Source organism: Apium graveolens, chromosome 11, assembly GCF_009905375.1.
Source record: "Apium graveolens cultivar Ventura chromosome 11, ASM990537v1, whole genome shotgun sequence".
Taxonomy (NCBI): Eukaryota; Viridiplantae; Streptophyta; class Magnoliopsida; order Apiales; family Apiaceae; genus Apium; species Apium graveolens.
Genome location: NC_133657.1, coordinates 14,852,887 through 14,873,697, shown reverse-complemented (window position 1 = coordinate 14,873,697; position 20,811 = coordinate 14,852,887). Strand labels below are relative to the sequence as shown.

Sequence of the window (20,811 nt, the reverse complement as noted above, 5' to 3'; positions counted from 1 at the left end):
TATTTTAGACATCAGTTCTTAGCCAATAAAAGTGATGTTTAATAGTTTTCAGACATCAGTTTTTATCTAATAAAAGTGATATAAACCTAGTATTAATACATCAATTTTTTTTAAAATTATGATGAATTTAAACCCAACAAGGACCAAACCAAAAAAAAAGGGAAAAATGAACTAACAATACACTTATATTAACCAACATTATCAAGTATAAATTGTTCTTACAAAACCAACCAAAACAAAAGTAATAATTATTGACCAACTCAAATATTAAGTACATTAGAAAACTAATAAGCTCAAAATCAAAATCAATGTTGAATTCCAGTATCCCCAAAGGTAGATATGGAACTGAAATGATTAACATAACAAAGCTCTCCTTACAAATGGTTCACCCATGTCCTAAAAATTCATTTGGTGTGAGATGTATATCGATATTTTCAGCATATTCATGTCATCAATGTCCCGCAGAACAATCATCAGAGCTGGGTGCCAGTGATCGCACTTGTTCTTAACATACCTGTAATTTTAAATGACATACCAATACAAGATTTTGGAGGTAGATAAGTGTGATATATGACCAATTAGAAAGACAAATATGTACCTCCTGTGCTCTTTTATTTCATCATTGCAGTCTTTTTTATTGTTCCTTGAATACATTAACCTGTAGGAACACAAAGATGAAGCATAAAAATCTCAGTCAGTCTAATTTTACAAGCTACTCAACTTAATTAGCAAGTTTAAAGCTTATTTAACTTCTATACAATAATTCAATTACAAAAATAAAATAAAATTATGTAAGCACTATCACCGTGACTTTGGCCAATTTATTTGATTTCAAGTTTGGAGAGTACAATATAAACACATCTGAGATGGTCACCTAAAAAAGAAATAAATTCCTACTTGCAAGATAAGGAATTCTAATTCTTATATACATATTCCAGAGAAACAATAATTGATAAAGTACTTGAGATGACTCAGAATCGTCCGGGATGCTTTAGCGCAGTTTCTTCGTGCATCCAGTACAACATGCACATTTACATGACTAACCATCGGTTACTGTTTTTATTTATATAAATAAACAATATCTTAACTCTGAAAAAATGGAGATGATGGTAAAAAGGATGGCATGGTGTTGTTTATATATATTAAGGACAAAGAATTAAAGAAATGCATCAACTTCTCATGCTGGAATTCACCAACTCCTAGTCCAACTCGCACCATGCACTTCAGAATTGGTGATATTATATTAAAAATCGAGTGGGTATTTCTCTAGATATATGATCATAGTAAATAAAGGATTTACTTTGGTCATAAACTATACGTTTCTCTCTAGTTCAGGAAATCTCTAATGCTTTTTATCCATTCTTGTTCAAGTTCTATGTCAGACAGTCAATTATCATGCCAAACAACTCGGGCATAAATAAGGATAACCTGTAAATATCTTTCATGTTGATACTTTTTACAAGGTACTACATATAATGACTTTACTTTTCATAAAACAACATCTTGCACATCATATTCAATAATTTAAACATGATTGCAATCATGAACTGAGCACTTTAAGTTCCATGTGATCAATAAAATTCTTAAAGCAGAACATAACTTGATGTTCTATAATGATTTTTCACATTCATAAAAGCGGCCAAGTTGTACAATCAAGATAACCGAAATTATTTCAAATGATTAATACAATTTTCATGCAACATTCATTTATGCAATAATGAAGGCAACATGCTTGTATTCTGTTACCCAAACTTAATATATTATAGAGCACATCGCACCCGAAATTATCTTAAACACTTCTATAATATTCAATGAATTGGTTAAAAATAGGATGAGTCATTAAGCTGAAATTTACTATATTTTTCTCAGAAAACATACATGCAGTAGCTCCAAGCAACAACCTCTGCGGAATTCATATCTTTTCCCGATTCAGAAGAAAAACATGTGACCGCACAAGGTTAAGACTTAGGCCCAAGAAACAAAAAAAACTATAATTAACTACATACATACCTTTCAGTTTGTTGCCGCCATTACACCTAATTCACAACTCAAAAAACAATTATAAGAACAAAGTGTTCTTAGGATGGTCACCTCAAAAAATCAAACATGAATAATTAACTAAAAAATTAAACAACTTAAAATTAACCTCAACAATCTTAGAGAAATCTTACTTGTCAGTTCCATGATTCTGGATTTGCTCGAGTAATATATCATCTTTCTGAGACACAAACATTATACACCAAATCAAAATCAAGTCCAAGTACAAAGGTCCTGTAAAAAAATAAATTTAAAATAATTAGGGTATAACAAGTAAATGAAACCCCCAATTTAAGAAATTAGGGTTTTGATTTTAAAACCCCCAATTTAAGAAATTAGGACTTTAATTTAAAAAAACTTACCAATTAAAAGCAGGAGCACAAAGATGGTGAGTAAAGAAGACCCTATTAGTGCAAAGCAGAAACCCATTGATGGTGAGTAGAACACAACAGCGCAATGGTGATGGTGATAGTGATAGTGAGTAGCAGCAAAGTAGAGCAGAGCACGAGTAAAAGAGAAGCATATGTGAGTAGAGCATCGATGGCGGTGGTGAAGGTGATTTGTATGGAGGTAATGGTGGAGAGAGTATGGTGAGACGCGAGAGAGAGATGTGCGAGATAGAGGGGGCTTTTGCGAGAGAGAGATGTGTGTGAGAGAGAGGGTATGGTCAATTTTTTAGTTTTTAATTTTTTTTTGTTTTTCTACTTTTTATTCGATGAGGGAGAAAAGAATAGGTATAAAGGGGGGGGGGGAATTTTGAGAATATTTCATTAAGGGGGGAAACAAAAGAAAGGAAAGCGCGCTAAACTTTTTTTGGGAACTTTAGACATCAGTTGTTAAATAATCGATGTCTTCAAACAACAAAGACATCAGAAAAATACGGGATGATGTTATTACATCTTTTAACATCAGTGGCATCAACAACCGATGTGTAATGTGTGATGTCTATTTAACTTTTTCTTGTAGTGGGTGTTGGTAAGAGAATTCACTAAAATCTTTTAACTAAATATTATATATTTATAATATAAGCCTTAAGTTTTTCCCACAAAACGCTAAAGGTGCTGGTAAAGGAATTCGCTTAAGTCTTGTTAAACAATTATTGCAATTTGTTAGCTAGGTCCGTAATCAACTGTAGAGGGGGGGGGGGTGAATACAGTTTATGCAAATAATTCGACAAAGTTTCAACATAATCAACAGTTTTTATATTAACAGATAAAAACTGGTTACAAATGTACTCTCTCAAAAGGATGAACAAATATTCTTGAGAGCTGCTAGGTTATGCGAATGATATAATAATGTTCGCAATGCTTATAACATGAACCTAATATGTGCTTTATATAGAGCACAACTACACAATCAATAGGGAATCCTATTCTATTACAATAAGGAAACCTATCCATGTATGATTGTTTCTCAGATAATTCCTTCACCGCCTTGAATTCCTATTTTCTTTTCCTTATCGAAGATCAACTGATGTGGCAAATACTGATTACATCATCCGTTGACATCATCCTCATTCGTTGATATCATCATCCGTTGATATAAGTTCTGATGTGAACTTCTGATAGTTTCTGCTGATATCATCAATTGCTTCTAACAATCTCTCCCAACTTGTTTATTATGAAAATATGGACAAGTTCCAATTGATGATATCAAAACTATCTAAATACATGAATCAAGTATGCATATTCAACCTTACTTCCGTGAATATCAGATTTTACTCTTTATTCTAAACTCTAACACAGCCTGGAAAATTTTCAAGAAACTTCCTCGATAGATTTTCTTCTTTTACATCCAAATACAGTTTATGCAAATAATTTGACAAAGTTTCAACATAATCAACAATTTTTATATTAACAGAAAAAACTGGTTACAAATGTACTCTCTCAAAAGGATGAACAAATATTCTTGAGAGCTGCTAGGTTATGCGAATGATATAATAATATTCGCAATGCTTATAGCATGAACCTAATATGTGCTTTATATAGAGCACAACTACACAATCAATAAGGAATCCTATTCTAATACAATAAGAAAACCTATCCATGTATGATTGCTTCTCAGATAAATTCCTTCACCGCCTTGAATTCCTATTTTATTTTCCTTATCGAAGATCAACTGATGTGACAAATACTGATTACATCATCCGTTGACATCATCATCATTCGTTGATATGATCATCCGTTGATATAAGTTCTGATGTGAACTTCTGATAGTTTCTGCTGATATCATCAATTGCTTCTAACAATCTCTCCCTACTTGTTTATTATGAAAATATGGACAAGTTCCAATTGATGATGTCAAAACTATCTAAATACATGAATCAAGTATGCATATTCAACCTTACTTCAGTGAATATCAGATTTTACTCTTCATTCTAAACTCTAACACAGCCTGGAAAATTTTCAAGAAACTTCCTCGACAGATTTTCTTCTTTTACATCCAAATACCATTGCATGCTTTGGTTATATTCCTTCATTTCATCTGTTGATTCATCATTCTGATAGATGGCAGCCCTGAGATTATGTAACTTTGAATTTCCAAGAGATAGATCATCCAACTCCAGAATCCAATTTTCTTTCCATCAGGAATAAAGGTTAAAACTTTAGTCCCTAGACTCATTTCTATCTTGGCTCCTCCAATAGGCATATTAAACAGCATATTCAGTTTGATCAATGTACTTTGGAATGTAGTTAGATTTATAAGGCATTCCTTTCTACTTTAACTGTATCAGGTTCTTTATGAATGTAGACCATCTTGCAGTTACATAATTAGTTATTTTGAGAATTGTAGCAATAAGTTCCAAATCCTGCCATGGTTTGTCTCTTAATTGTTCTTGATTCAACCTTAAACTTCTCCCAGACTCCAGAAAATAAATTATTTTCTCTTCAACATGATCAATAACAATTTGCACTGATATGATCTTCTGTAAGTCTTCAAACATTAAATTGACTCCAATTTCTGTCAAGTTAGAATGCTTTCTTAAAATCAAAGCATCTCCTACAGATGGATCAACATTTAATCTTTCAAGACCACTTGTGATTCCAGGTCTTCTAGAGTGAGAAATTCCACCGTAAATCTTATTTAATATTTCAGAAAATCTCTTCTAGGTGCTGGTTTCTTACTTTTCCATAGTAGCTTCTTCTTTTCTTCAAAGTTCTGGCTTATCAAAGACTATGTCTTCAGAATCAGGATTTGATAAATCAGCTTGAATTGGGTTTGAGAAATCAACAACATGAGTAGAATCAGAGGTTGTGATTGGTTGAATAACAACTTCTTTTTTAACTTGAGCAATGTTAGAGGTAAATTTCAATTTATAAGCCCATAAATCTTCATTCTTTGGTGAGCTTGGCTGATTTCTTCTTCAGTAATTTCATCAGTATCAAAAGATTGAGCAACTCTATAGATTGGATCTATCAATATTTATGATTTAGTTGTTGTAGATACTGATTTCTTCTTTGCAACAACTTTGGATTTAGGCTTTGAAAGCTCTGACTTCTCTATTATCTTCTCTTTCCCTTTATGTTTCCTGTCATCAGTTAAAATAACTTGAGATCTAAAAAACCTTTCAGCATCTGTCTGACTTTCCTCCCTTATGACTATACCCTTGGTTGGTCTGTTAGAAGGATCATCTTCATAAAGTTCTTGAGAAATAACAGCAATATCAGCATTTGTTGTCTTCATGGAATTCTTGAAGTCTTCCTCCAATTGCCTTAACTGTTCTAGATCAACTTCAGAATTTTCTCTTTCAAAGATTCTTCTACTCACCTCAGAGTCAAATATTTAAATATTTGGATCCTTGTAAAATAGAGTTGTCTTTCTACCTTTTACTTTCAGAGTTTGAAGATATTGACTTGCTTATGTACCGGCTTCTATCTCCAGAATACACCGGTCTTCATCAACAATTATGACTTGTAAAGTTTGTTGAGATGTAGTAGTCACAGACAATTCTTTAACTCTTCTTTTACTTCTCTTACTTTTTCCACCTTGTCTAGATTGAGATCTAGTTATTGCTTTTGTTGAACCACTAATTCCAACTAGCTCTTCACCTCTTATCCTTTCACTATCCTTCTGTTCCCCCTTATTACCTCCATCAGGATTTTCATCATCAGTATTTATCAATGTTAGCTGCCTGCATTTAGATTTAACAATTTTCTCTCCTTTTTTCCCATCATCACCAAGCATTAGAGAAAGAATCGGCTCCATTGAATTCTGTACCTCTGTAAGTTGATCAAACATTTGAACTTGTTTAGCTTCCAATCTAGCTTGATTAACTTCAATTGTAGTTTGTCTGGCAACTATTGGTGCAATTTGTTTCTAAATTTCCTGATGTGTAGTCAGCCTTGAAGCAATCAATGATTCTTTGATCTGATTGATTTGAGAAATAGTTGCTTCTTGAGCTGTATGTAAGAATATGACAACCAAAGTTAACGCTTTTAGATGAGTCAGCATGTCAGGATTCTAAATTTTCTGTTATGCTGTTTCCAGATGCTCAACAGCATTTGTTATGGAAATAAGATATGTATCATCTTTTCCATTTAACATTCCAGATATCATCAAGATAATCCTGTTTCTTCTTGGCATTGATAAGTGGAATTTTATACCACTTAGAACGTCTTATAATGGCTTGAATTGATGTCTTGAAATCAGGTATTTTGTGTATCAGATGCATTTTTCTAGTGTTTTTGTATTTCAGGGTATAACTTGCGTATGTAGGAAGAATTCATCAGAAATAAGCTAGGGAAGTGTGTGGCATTGGTTGTGGAAAGTTGGGGGCAGAACACAATAAAATCAGGAGCATAATTCAGAATTTTCCAGAAGGTGCTTGGGCGCCCGCTCTGGATGCTGGGCGGCCACTTGGGAGCTTGGGCGCCCGCTCAGAAATCTGGGGCGGCCGCTCAGGGATGAGAATTTTAATACTGAATTTTATAATCCTTATTCTGATGGACTTCTGAGACGGCTCGTTCTTGTGGGCTTCTATATAAGTAGTTCTCAGAGACATTTCACAAAAAGCGTGGTATCAAGCAAGGAGCAAGGAGAGAAGGAAGAAGACCGTTTTAGCACATCACAATGAAGAAGAGGAAGCATACATTTTTTTGTGATTCTTTTATTCATTATATCAGTGGATGCTAGTTTTCTTTACTTTGAACCTTATTACTCTTGTGACGTACTCTGGTTTTAATAAGTATTTTTATTAGTTTATATTTTGTGTTATTATCATGTTTTCATATGAACCCATTGTGACAATGAGTTTTATCATGGGCTAATCGTGATCATGGGGTCATAACGGATTTACTATGGATTTCTTTGGTTAGTTGTTTAATACCTTAGTGTGTGATGATTGTATGATATCTAGCATAGGTTGCACTTATTCATCTTATGTGCGTCGCGAACATATAAGATAGTCTGTTAATCTCCTTTGAAGCGACGGTGGATCTCGAGGTTTAGAACTTGCCATGCTAGCATAGGTTCATGTATGTGTATGCATGATTAGTGGGTAACTCTAACCGTTTTACTTGCCCTGTGTAATCATAAAGAATAACTTGTGCTTCAATCGTTATGTTGTCAAATTCTGTAAACATATAGGGTCTCAACATAATTGATGCCTATTCAACTTCTATCTTAAGTGTGGATGTTTGGTAGAATGGTATTAGTACAACGAAAGTTGGCTTTTATCAGTTCCGTGTTGTTCGATTAATATCATCACCGTTACATGCTAAGGGTAATAACGATAACTATTGAAGGAAGTAGTAATGAAGTTATGATCTCATATGTGTTTAATATTGTTAATTCAAGTGTCAATTAAGTATTTAATTCTCATAGTTAATTGTAGTTAATAATTAGTAATCAAATCTAAGTGTTATTGTCTTGACATTGAGAAGTAATCATACATTGGTGAGTAAGTGTTAATTGAACATAATTAGTCTGAGTCTATGTGGGAACAAACTAGAATTTATTCTATATTACTTGCGAACGCGTATACTTGCGTGAATTATTAGTGCGTGTTTTGTGCTAACAAGTTTTTGACGCCGCTGCCGGGGACTCGGCGTATTTGTTTAGTTTATGTACTTGCCATCGGTGGTCATTAGGACTCATTGATTAAGACGTGTTACTTATTGTTTCCGGTTGTGTTTCAGGTAATCTAGCAAGCGTTTATGCTAACACGTTCTCGCACTCGCAAGAGAACTCTAAATACGGTTGAGAAGACAGACTCAGGTCTTGATATTCTGGAGAAGATAGATTTTGCGGATTCGGATAAAGAGAGTGAGCAGAAAGAACCAGTAATCATGGGTGATTGTATAGTTCCAGCAGCAGATCCAGCTCTTATGGACTTTTCTTGGCCTAAAATTGATGACATTCAGTCAAGCATCCTTCATCCAGCTATTCAGGCTGACACTTTTGATATCAAGCCGGGCACTATTCAGATGGTGCAGAATTCTGTTTCTTTCGGAGGTGCTGCGACTGAAGACCCCAACATGCATATTAGGAATTTTGTCGAGAACTGTAGTACTTTCAAATATAATGGTGTGACTGATGAGGCTATCAAGCTGAGGCTTTTCCCATTCTCTCTGAGGGATAAAGCTAAGGACTGGTTACATTCTGAGCCAGCTGGGTCCATAACTACTTGGCAAGATCTTGCGCAAAAGTTTCTGGTGAAGTTCTATCCAATGGCGAAGACTGCAGCTATGAGGAATGCTCTTACTCAGTTTGCGCAGCAACCAACAGAATCTATGTGCGAAGCTTGGGAGCGCTACAAGGAGATGTTGAGAAAGTGTCCACATCATGGCATGCCTGACTGGATGGTGATCACTGGTTTCTATAATAGTTTGGGGGCCCAATCTCGGCCCATGCTCGATGCAGCAGCTGGAGGCGCCTTGTGGGCCAAAAGCTATAATGAGGCTTACAATCTTATTGAAACTATGGCTGCAAATGAGCATCAAAACCTAACTCAAAGGATGATGCCTGGGAAAGTAGTAGGTATTCTGGAAGTCGATGCAGCTACAGCTATTGCAGCACAACTCCAAGCGCTGTCTTTGAAGGTCGATTCTTTAGCCAACTATGGAGTCAATCAGATAGCTATGGTCTGTGAGCTTTGTGCAGGTTCTCATGCTACGGATCAATGTTCTCTTGTTAATGAATCTGTTCAGTATATAAACAATTATCAGCGACCGCAGCAGCCTGTGCCAGCTACTTATCATCCTAACAACAGAAATCATCCTAATTTCAGCTGGAACAATAATCAGAATGCTATTCAGCAACCATATCAGCAAGGCGTAAGTAAACAGTTTAATCCACCTGGATTCCAGTAACAACAGCATTACGCTCAAAGGAAATCATATCCTCAACAAGGAGGTGCTGCTCTACCTTCTAGTGCTGATTTTGAGGAGCTCAAGCTGTTGTGCAAAAGTCAGGCTATTTCTATCAAGACCTTGGAAAATCAAATCGGTTAATTAGCCAATGTTGTGCTCAATCGTCAACCTGGAACACTTCCCAGCGATACTGAAGTGCCAGGCAGGAAGGAAGCTAAGGAACAAGTAAAGGCTGTTACCTTAAGGTCTGGAAAAGTTGCTGATGCTGAAAAAGCAAAAGATGGAGAAGCTAAAGTTGTGGATGAAGAAGAGAAGCAAAAGGAGAAAGCGACGGAACCAAGGAAGACTACTGTTGAACACACTCTGCCTGAGGGTAATACAGGGGAGAAACAACTCTATCCTCCACCACCTTTCCCTAAGAGATTGCAATAACAAAAGCTGGATAAACAGTTCGGTAAGTTTCTGGAGGTGTTCAAGAAACTTCACATCAACATAACTTTTGCTGAGGCTCCGGAGCAAATGCCTAGTTATGCGAAATTCATGAAGAGTATTCTTTCAAGGAAGGTGAAACTGGATGACCTTGAGACCATTGCTCTAACGGAAGAGTGCAGTGCTGTGCTGCAACAAAAATTACCTCCAAAGCTTAAAGATCCCGGTAGCTTCACCATTCCTTGCACCATTGGCAAGTTGTCTTTCGACAAGTGCCTGTGCGATTTGGGAGCAAGCATCAATCTGATGCCATTGTCTATCTTCAAAAAGTTGAATTTGCCCGATCCAAAACTCACCTACATGTCTCTACAATTGGCTGATCGTTCTATTACATACCCACGAGGGATCGTGGAAGACGTGTTAGTAAAGGTGGATAAGCTCTTCTTCCCTGCAGACTTTGTCATTTTGGATTTTGAGGAAGATAAGAAGATTCCCATAATCTTGGGAAGACCTTTCTTGGCTACAGGCCGTACCTTGATAGATGTGCAGAAAGGTGAACTTACTATGAGGGTGCAGGATCAGGATGTGATATTCAATGTATTCAAGGCAATGAAATTCCCTATAGAAGACGAAGAGTGCTTAAAGGTGGATTTGATTGATTCTGCGGTAACTTCAGAACTTGATCATATGCTAATCTCTGATGCCTTAGAGAAAGCCTTAGTGGGGAAATTTGACAGTGACGATGAGGATAACAATGAGCAACTACAATATCTAAATGCATCTTCTTGGAGGTGAAAGCTAGACATGCCATTTGAATCTCTTGGTACTACTAATCTCAAGAATGCTGAAGGAAATCTCAAACCATCTATTAAGGAAGCACCTACTTTGGAGCTTAAACCATTGCCTGAACACTTGAGGTATGCTTTTTTAGGTGATGCATCTACTTTACCTGTTATTATTACATCTGACCTTTCAGGTAGTGAGGAGGACAAGCTCTTGAGGATTTTGAGAGAATTCAAATCGGCCATCGGATGGACTATAGCAGATATAAAAGGGATCAGCCCTTCGTACTATATGCATAAAATTCTGCTAGAGGAAGGTAGTAAGCCGACTGTTGAGCAACAATGGAGACTTAATCCTATCATGAAAGAAGTGGTGAAGAAAGAAATTCTGAAGTGGCTAGATGCATGAATCATATATCCTATTTCTGACAGTTCTTGGGTGAGTCCCGTGCAATGTGTACCTAAGAAAGGAGGTATAACTGTGGTAGCAAATGAGAAGAACGAGCTCATCCCCACTCGAACAGTCACAGGATGGAGGGTATGCATGGATTATAGAAAGTTGAACAAATCCACGAGAAATGATCACTTCCCTCTTCCATTTATTGATCAGATGCTTGACAGGTTGGCTGGTCATGAGTATTATTGTCTTCTAGATGGCTATTCGGGGTATAATCAGATTTGCATTGCACCAGAAGATCAAGAAAAGACTACCTTCACTTGTCCATTTGACACATTTGCTTTTCACAGAGTTTCGTTTGGCTTATGTGGTGCACCTGCCACTTTTCAGAGATATATGATGGCTATATTCTCTAATATGATTGGAAACAATGTCGAAGTGTTCATGGACGACTTCTCCGTCTTTGGACATTCGTACGATGAATGTTTGAATAATCTTCGTTCGGTGCTCAAAAGGTGTGTGGAAACTAATTTGGTGCTCAATTGGGAAAAATGTCACTTTATGGTGCGTGAAGGCATTATTCTTGGGCATAAAGTCTCTAGCAAGGGTCTTGAGGTGGACAAAGCCAAGGTGGGAGTCATTGAAAATCTTCCACCACCTATTTCTGTGAAAGGAATCCATAGTTTTCTTGGTCATGCGGGTTTTTATCGGCGTTTCATCAAGGACTTCTCGAAGATATCTAAGCCGTTGTGCAACTTGCTCGAGAAAGATGTGCCTTTCAAATTTGATGATGAATGCTTGGAGGCATTCGAGACTCTCAAGAAGAGTTTGATAACTGCACCAGTTATTACGACACCTGATTGGACAGAACCTTTTGAGATGATGTGTGATGCGAGTGATTATGCAGTGGGAGCAGTTCTTGGGCAGCGCAAGAATAATCTTTTTCATGTGGTCTACTATGCTAGTAAGACTCTAAATGGAGCTCAAATGAACTACACCACTACTGAGAAGGAGCTCTTGGCTATAGTCTTTGGTTTCAAAAAATTTCGATCTTATCTGCTTGGGACAAAGGTGACAGTATTCACTGATCATGCTGTAATTCGCTATTTGGTCTCAAAGAAGGATTCGAAGCCTAGACTTATTCGTTAAGTGCTCTTGCTACAGGAATTTAAGTTAGAGATCAATGATCGAAAAGGTATTGAGAATCAAGTAGCTGACCATCTCTCTAGATTGGAGAATCCCGGTTCGACTTCACATGATAAGATATTGATCAATGAATCTTTTCCGGATGAGCAGTTGTTCGCAGTTCAGGAGGAAGAGCCATGGTTCGCAGATATTGTGAACTATCTTGTCAGCAATATAATGCCTCTTAATATGAATGCAGCTCAAAAGAAGAAGTTTCTGCATGAGGTGAAGTGGTACATGTGGGATGAACCATATTTGTTTAGATAGGGAGCTGACCAGATCATCAGGAGATGTATCCCATTCTGTGAGACGAAGGGGATATTACGAGACTGCCATTCCACAGTGTATGGTGGACATTATGGTGGTGAAAAGACGACATCTCATGTTTTGCAAGCAGGTTTTTTTCTGGCCTACGTTGTTTAAGGATGCGCATCAGTTCATTTTAAGGTGTGATCATTGCCAAAAAGTGGGGAATCTTACTAGAAAAGATGAGATGCCTTTAAATGTGATGCTTGAAGTCGAGGTCTTTGATGTTTGGGGAATCGATTTTATGGGACCATTTGTCTTGTCCTGCAATAATCAGTACATCTTGCTGGCAGTAGATTATGTCTCGAAATGGGTAGAAGTCAAGGCTCTACCGACGAATGACGCAAAGGTAGTGTTGAGTTTTCTCCATAAGAAGATATTCACAAGGTTTGGAACGCCATGGGTAATCATAAGTGATGAGAGGTCGCAATTCTGCAATCGTAAGTTCACTTCTATGATGAAGCACTACAATGTGAATCATCGAGTTGCTACTGCCTATCATTCACAAACGAATGGTCAAGCTAAAGTGTCTAATAGAGAGATCAAGCGCATTCTGGAGAAAGTTGTTTGTCCGTCAAGGAAGGATTGGTCTTTAAAGCTCGATGAAGCTGTTTGGGCTTATAGAACAACATACAAGACTCCACTTGGGATGTCCCCGTTTCAACTTATTTATGGTAAGGGATGTCATTTACCTGCGGAGCTTGAGCATAGGGCTTATTGGGCGTTGAAGAAGTTGAACCTTGATCTAGATGCAGCTGGGAAGAAGCGAATGCTTCAGTTAAATGAACTTGATGAATTTCGACTTCAAGCGTATGAGAACAACAAAATGTACAAGGAAAAAGTAAAAAGGTGGCACGACAGGAAGCTATCTCCTAAGTCATTCATGTCGGGGCAACAAGTTCTTTTATTCAACTCTCGTCTCCGACTTTTTCTTGGAAAGTTGAAATCAAGGTGGTCTGGACCTTTTATCGTCAAAACTGTGTTTCCACATGGAGCGGTGGAGATTTTTGAAAACGATCCGGACCAAGTATTCAAGGTTAATGGTCAGCGATTGAAGCATTACTATAGGGACACGGCAAACCGAGAAGTGGTTAGTGCCGTTTTATTGTCAACTTGATCGGAGTACTCTACGTTAAGCTAATGACGTAAAAGAAGCACTTCTTGGGAGGCAACCCAAGACTTTAACCTTTAGGAACCTTTAGAAGTTAGTACCATATCCAAAAAACCCACAAAAAAAAATCAAAAAAAAATTGGGCAGATTAATTTTTCCAGAAACCCCTTGGGCGCCCGCTCAGGATGCTGGGCGGCCGCTTGGTATCCTGGGCGGCCACTCAGGACCCTTCTGCTAGAATTTTTTTTGCCTTATAAAAAATCACAAAAAAAATCAGAAAAACCTAAAAAAACATAAAAACCCACAATTTCTCTCCCACAATTCCACGTTTTCTCTCCCACAAACCCCACTCCTACTCTAATTTTAACCCTAATTCCTACCCTATATATACACACAACTCCTCCATATACACTCCCATATACTTTCAACTTTAAAACTCTCTCCTACACTCAAAACACAACTCTTAAACACTTTTTCTCAGTTTCAATGGCACCTAAGAGATCCCAAACTATTGATAGCAGCAACACCATTCCTACTGCTGATTCTTCAAGGGGAACTGCTGCGAGACCCCGTTTGATGGATAGGGCTGCTACAAGAGGAATATACTAGGCTTCTGACAAAGCCAATTTTGAAGGAGAGGGGATTTTTACCATCGGGGAGGGATGGTGAGTTGTTACCGATGATTACGGAGAAAGGGTGGATTTCTTTTTGTGAGTCATCGGAGGCGGTTCCAATGAGTGTGGTTCGCGAGTTTTATGCGAACGCCAAGGCTGAAAAGAATGGGTTTACTATTGTTCGTGGGTTTACTGTGGATTATCAGCCGGAGGCGATTCTCCGTGTTATTGGGTAGCGACAACGGAAGCCCACGGAGGAGAATTGGAATGAGAAGACCCCCGGGGATTTTGATTTGGATTTTATTGTGGCTACCCTCTGTCAGCCAGGCACGGTGTGGAAGTTCAAGACGGGATCTAACGAGTATCGGTCTTTTTCGGTGGTTGCGATGAATAGGTATGTCCGTGCATGAAATGCCTTTATTTGTGCTAATATTTTGCCTACTTCGCATGCACATGAGGTTATAGTCGAGAGAGCAAGGTTGTGGGATCTTGAATGAGGAGTATTATGTGGACCTTGGTGAGTTCATCTACCAAGGGATTTTGAAGTTTTTGAGGGGGGCGAAACATAGCAACATCCCTTATGCATCTACTGTCACGAAGCTGTGCAGAGCAGTGAGAGTTTATTGGCCTTCTCACGAGCAGCTGCAGATGCCGGCCGCTCCTATTGACTCAGTGACTCTGAATGCGATACAGGAGTGGACGGGTGGAGAGCCCGAAGGGCATGGTTTGGGATATCGTCTTCCAGGAGGATGTCCAGCAGCTGGTGCTACCATGGCTAGACCCAGTCAGGTTCGTGATGAGGCAGGCTCTTCTAGAGCCCAGGAAGGTGCTAGGATGGCTGATGCCCAGTATAGGAGGCTGTCGAGGAGGATGGATGCGATGTACGAGTCGCAGAGTAGGTTCGCTCAGGAGCTCACCCTTGCACTTGGGACTGCTTTCAGAGGCCTTGGAGCTGACATCCAGTGGCCCATTTTTTGTGAGGACTTTGCTTATCCGCCTCCTGATACTCCACCCTCTGAGGGTGATGATGATTTCTCTGAGTAGGTATACCCTGTGTTCCTTTCTACTACCTTCACTGGGGACAGTGAAGATTTTAAGTTTAGGGGTGGTAGTTAAGGAATATTTTTTTTGTGTGTGTCATGTAGTTGCATATTCATGATAGTTTAGTTCATATAATTGCATAATTTTTCCATATATAGTTTTTTATTTTATTTTATAGCTTTATTTATCATGTCATCTAGCTCATGCATATACCATGATCCCTTTTGTGTTGCTTTGCCGATTGATTTGTGATATTGATGCAAGTGTAGTGATAACGTTAGAGTGATGATTGAGTCTTGTAGGTTGACATGCATACTAGAAACACTTGTAATTTCACTAAGTCTTAGAGTATGCTTAAGGACTAGATGGTTGTCATGGTTTGATGGTTTTTGAGGTTAATCTATTGATTACACTTAGAATTTATGATAGGCTCTTAATGATAACCAAATGCTCGCTAAATGGATGCCATTGCATAAGTCTTTTGTGGACCTCACTCATTGCACGGTCAAATAAGCATTTGTTGTTGTGTTGAATAAAAGCATGATTCCATAATAAGCTCCAGTGATCTTGAAGTGTTATAAGTCATTTTGTGTCTAGAATTTATTCTTCGTATAATCATGTGATTGCCTTGAGGATAATCGAATTATGACAATTGATCTAGTTTTGAAGCATATCTATTAAGCATCCGCACACACCACGTTTCTGGTTGTATGTTAGTTTACATGATTTGATTGATCTTTATTCGCCTAATTGCATTTGTTGAGATGTCATGAGTTGGTTGGTTTAGTCATTGTGAGGGGGATCGCTGCATTTCATGTAGATTGCATTCATGCATGTTTTTGTTTTGTTTTTGAGTCTGTGATGCTTGAGGACAAGCATCGATTTAAGTTTGGGGGTGTGATAAGTGGCATTTTATACCACTTAGAACGTCTTATAATGGATTGAATTGATGTCTTAAAATCAGGTATTTTGTGTATTTGATGCATTTTTCTAGTGTTTTTGCGTTTTAGGGTATAACTTGCGTATGTAGGAAGAATTCATCAGAAATAAGCCTAGGGAAGTGTGTGGCATTGGTTGTGGAAAGTTGGGGGCAGAACGCAGCAGAATCAGGAGAAGAATTCAGAATTTTACAGAAGGTGCTTGGGCGCCCGCTCAGGATGCTGGGCGGCCGCTTGGGAGCTTGGGCGCCCGCTCAGAAATCTGGGGCGGCCGCTTAGGGACGAGAATTTTAATACTGAATTTTATAATACTTATTCTGATGGACTTCTGAGACGGCTGGTTCTTGTGCGCTTTTATATAAGTAGTTCTCAGAGACATTTCACAAAAAGCGTGGTATTAAGCAAGGAGCAAGGAGAGAAGGAAGAAGACCGTTTTAGCATATCACAACGAAGAAGAGGAAGCATACGTTTTCTTGTGATTCTTTTATTCGTTATATTAGTGGATGCTAGTTTTCTTTACTTTGAACCTTATTACTCTTGTGGCGTACTCTGGTTTTAATAAGTATTTTTAGTAGTTTATATTGTGTGTTATTATCATATTTTCATATGAACCCATGGTGACAATGAGTTTTATCATGGGCTAATCGTGATCATGGGGTCATAACGGATTTACTATGGATTTCTTTAGTTAGTTGTTTAATACCTTAGTATGTGATGATTGTATGATATCTAGCATAGGTTTCGCTTATTCGTCTTATGTGCGTCGCGAACATATAAGATAGTCTGTTAATCTCATGTGAAGCGACGGTTGATCTCGAGGTTTAGAACTTGCCATGCTAGCATAGGTTCATGTATGTATATGCATGATTAATGGGTAACTCTAACCATTTTACTTGGCCAGTATAATCATAAAGAATAACTTGTGCTTCAATCGTTATGTTGACAAATTCTGTAGACATATAGGTTCTCAACATAATTGATGCCTATTCAACTTCTATCTTAATTGTGGATGTTTGGTAGAATGATATTAGTACAACGAAAGTTGGCTTTTATCAGTTTCGTGTTTTTCGATTAATATCATCACCATTGCATGCTAATGGTAGTAACGATAACTATTAAAGGAAGTAGTAATGAAGTTATGATCTCATGTGTGTTTAATATTGTTAATTCAAATGTCAATTAAGTGTTTAATTCTCGTAGTTAATTGTAGTCAATAATTAGTTAATCAAATCTAATTGTTATTATCTTGACATTGAGAAGTAATCATACATTGGTGAGTAAGTGTTAATTGAACATAATGTTAGATATATTTGATAATGTCATGTCTAATATGATTTATGATTAGTTTTCAGATCTTACTTAAACAGGACAAATCAGTACTTAACTGAAATCAACACTTATACTGAAGTCAGAACTTAAGTTATCAGTACTTAAGATTCAGGAGATATTTATCAGGAGATAATATCAGGACTTAAAGGAAACTTTCAGATAAGGAAGGCGGCGGATTGAAAGGAAAGAAGATCAAGACAAACGTAAGAAGAGATATGCATGAACAAGGAATTCTGTGAAGAATGGAATACTTGGAAGAAAAGATAACTGATTGATATATTTTAGGAAGCAGAATTATATTCCATATCAATTAGCGATTATCTTGTAACTGTGTAATATATAAACACAGACATAGGGTTTACACTATAAGTGTTATCATTATCGAGAATATTATTAATTGTAACCCTAGCAGCTCTCGTGATATTTGTTCATCACTGAAAGAGGACAGTTCCATATTGTAACAGAGTTTATTGCATTGAATAAAGTCTATTTTCTGTTACTTGTGTTATTTGAATTCGATTTGATTGTGCTATACACTGTATTCAACCCCCTTCTATAGTGTGTGTGACCTAACAAGTGGTATCAGAGCCTATCTGTTAACACATAAACAGTTTAAGATCCAAAAACAATCATGTCTGAAGCAGAAACTCCAACCAAGCCCACCAAAACTGAAGAACCACCAAAGAATCAAATCCATAGTCGATATGAGGCTATTAGAGTTCCCATACTAAAGCCATCTGAATATCCCATATGGAAGGTGAGGATGACTATGTTTATGGAAGCTACTGATCCAGAATATCTTGATAGAATCCATGAAGGACCTCACAAGCCAACAAAACTCACTGTTGTAGTTGCAGGTGAAGCAACAAAGTCTGTACCAAAGGAGAAGAGTGATTACATTGCTGAAGATATTGCATCAATTGCTAAGGATGCTAAGTTACGACACTTGCTGCATAGTGCCATTGATAATGTAATGTCAAACAGGGTAATTAACTGCAAGACTGCAAAGGAGATATGGGATGCCTTGGAGACAAGGTGCCAGGGAACTGATTCGATTAAGAAGAACAGGAAGACAATACTCACTCAAGAGTATGAACACTTTGACTCAAAGCCTAATGAGTCATTGACTGATCTATATGGCAGATTTGTCAAACTCTTGAATGATTTATCACTGGTTGATAAGGAGTATGATCTTGAAGATTCAAACCTTAAATTCCTGTTAGCTCTTCCTGAAAGTTGGGATTTGAAGGCAGCAATTATAAGAGACAAATATAATCTTGAAGAAACAACTCTTGATGAAATTTATAGGATGCTCAAGACTCATGAACTTGAGATGGAACAAAGGAGCAAGAGGAAAGGAGGAAAGTCAAGGACAGTTGCTCTTAAGGCTGAAGAAGAATCCCCCAAGGCAGCTACCTCAAGGAAAGGCCACGGAAAAGCGCTCATCACAAAGTCTGATACTGAGTCATCAAGTTCTGATAGTGATGATGACCCAGAAACTGAAAGCTTGCCTGAGATGGATGCTGATGAAGAGATGATGAAGCTGTGTGCCCTTATGGTGAAAGAAATCACAAGGATTGCATACAGGAAGTTCAGGAAGGGAAAGAGGTTCTCCAGGAAAGGTGCAAGTTCTGATAAAAAGAATTTCAGAAAATCTGAAGGCAAATGAGGGAAGTCTGACAGAGGAGATTACACAAATGTCAAATGCTACAACTGTGGTGAGAAAGGCCACATATCTCCTGATTGCAAGATAGTGAAGAGTGACAAAGGCAAGGCTCTTGTCACAAAGAAGAAAAGCTGGACAGACACTTCAGATTCTGAAAGTGAGGAGAACTATGCCTTGATGGCAAATGCTGATATGGCAAATGCTGATAGCAGCCCTGAAGCTGCTGAGTTAAAGGTACCTCAAACTACATATGCCTTTCATACTGATGATATTAATGAGTTGAGAAGATATCTTAAAACCATGTTCATTAATTATAGAGATCAAACTTTAACATGTGAAAGATTAACTTCTGAAAATCTTGCTTGTAAAAAGAGGAATGATTATTTAGAAAAAGAGTCAGTCATGTTCCATCAAACTCAGATAGATAGAGATGTTGCTTTCTATGTTAGGGATGAAGTACTTAAAATGAATGAATCTCTAAAAACTGAGTTAAAAAAGGAAAAAGAGATTATCAGGATTTGGACTAACTCTGGCAGAACAACTCAAAATTTGTTAAGTAGTGGAAACTGGAAAGAGGGCTTAGGCTATGGAGATGATAAGAATGATAAAGGAACTGTAGAAATTAAGCCTATAGTTGTTAAACAAAAGCCAAAGTTAAAACCTGTTAAGTTTGTAGCTGTAAAGTCTGAAACTGAGAAATCAGAAGTTAAAGAGGAATTAACTTCTGACAAACTAAAACAGGAAAAGACAACTGAAGTAAACGTAGGCTTAATGACAAAGAAGCAGCTTAAGCATAAGCTGAAAGATGTTAAAAATATAAACAAGGTAAAGTCACCTAGGAAAAATAGGAATGGAAAGGAAGGTGTGAATAAAAGCAATGATTATAAGCCTGTTCCAAATGCTCCTAGAAAAACAGGTCATAACTGTGGAAGTTCTAACCATCTGGCTTCTTTTTGCAGGAAGAATAAGAACATAAAATCCTTACCTTCAAAGTCAGGAGTTAAGAGTCAGTCTGTTAGATATAGGCCACAAAATCCTTATTTTTATTGTGGTAGTTTATGGCATTCCATTTATACTTGTAAGGAATATCATAGTTTGTACTATGATTATTATCAAATAAAACCTTCTTTAAAGAAAGTTAGCATTGTTCCTTCTAGTATAAGTTCTGATACAAAGTATGATAGTATAAATGCTGATAAGAAAAATGTTAACATAAACTCTGATGCTAAATCCGCTGCAAATGTTAACAAACTTAATAAGGCCATAGGATCCAAGCAAGTTTGGGTCCTTAAAACTAATCATTAGTGGTCTTTGTGATTGCAGGGCAACAGGAAAAACATCCTAGTTCTGGACAGTGGATGTTCATGACATATGACTGGAAATACAACCCTGCTATCAGACTTTGTGGAGAAGGCTGGCCCAAGTGTTTTTTATGGAGATGGAAACATTAGAAAAACATTGGGATATGGCAATATCAATCTTGGGAATTTCATCATTAAAGAAGTAGCTTTGGTCTCAGGACTTAAACACAATCTGCTGAGTGTTAATCAAATATGTGACAGAGGTTATCATGTGGATTTCTTTGAAGAACACTGTGAAATTGTAAGCAAATCTACAGGCAAAGTTGTTCTGAAAGGATACAGGTATGGTAACATTTATGAAGCCA

General features: G+C 37.4%; 1 non-coding gene across 1 annotated transcript; it reads right to left on the bottom strand.

The window, feature by feature from the left end:
* Nucleotides 1-8,720: 8,720 nt before the first annotated feature.
* Nucleotides 8,721-8,827, bottom strand: LOC141698971 (small nucleolar RNA R71). Its single transcript, XR_012565465.1, has one exon. It is a non-coding gene; the product is annotated as a small nucleolar RNA R71 (small nucleolar RNA).
* Between the last annotated feature and the right edge of the window lie 11,984 nt (nucleotides 8,828-20,811).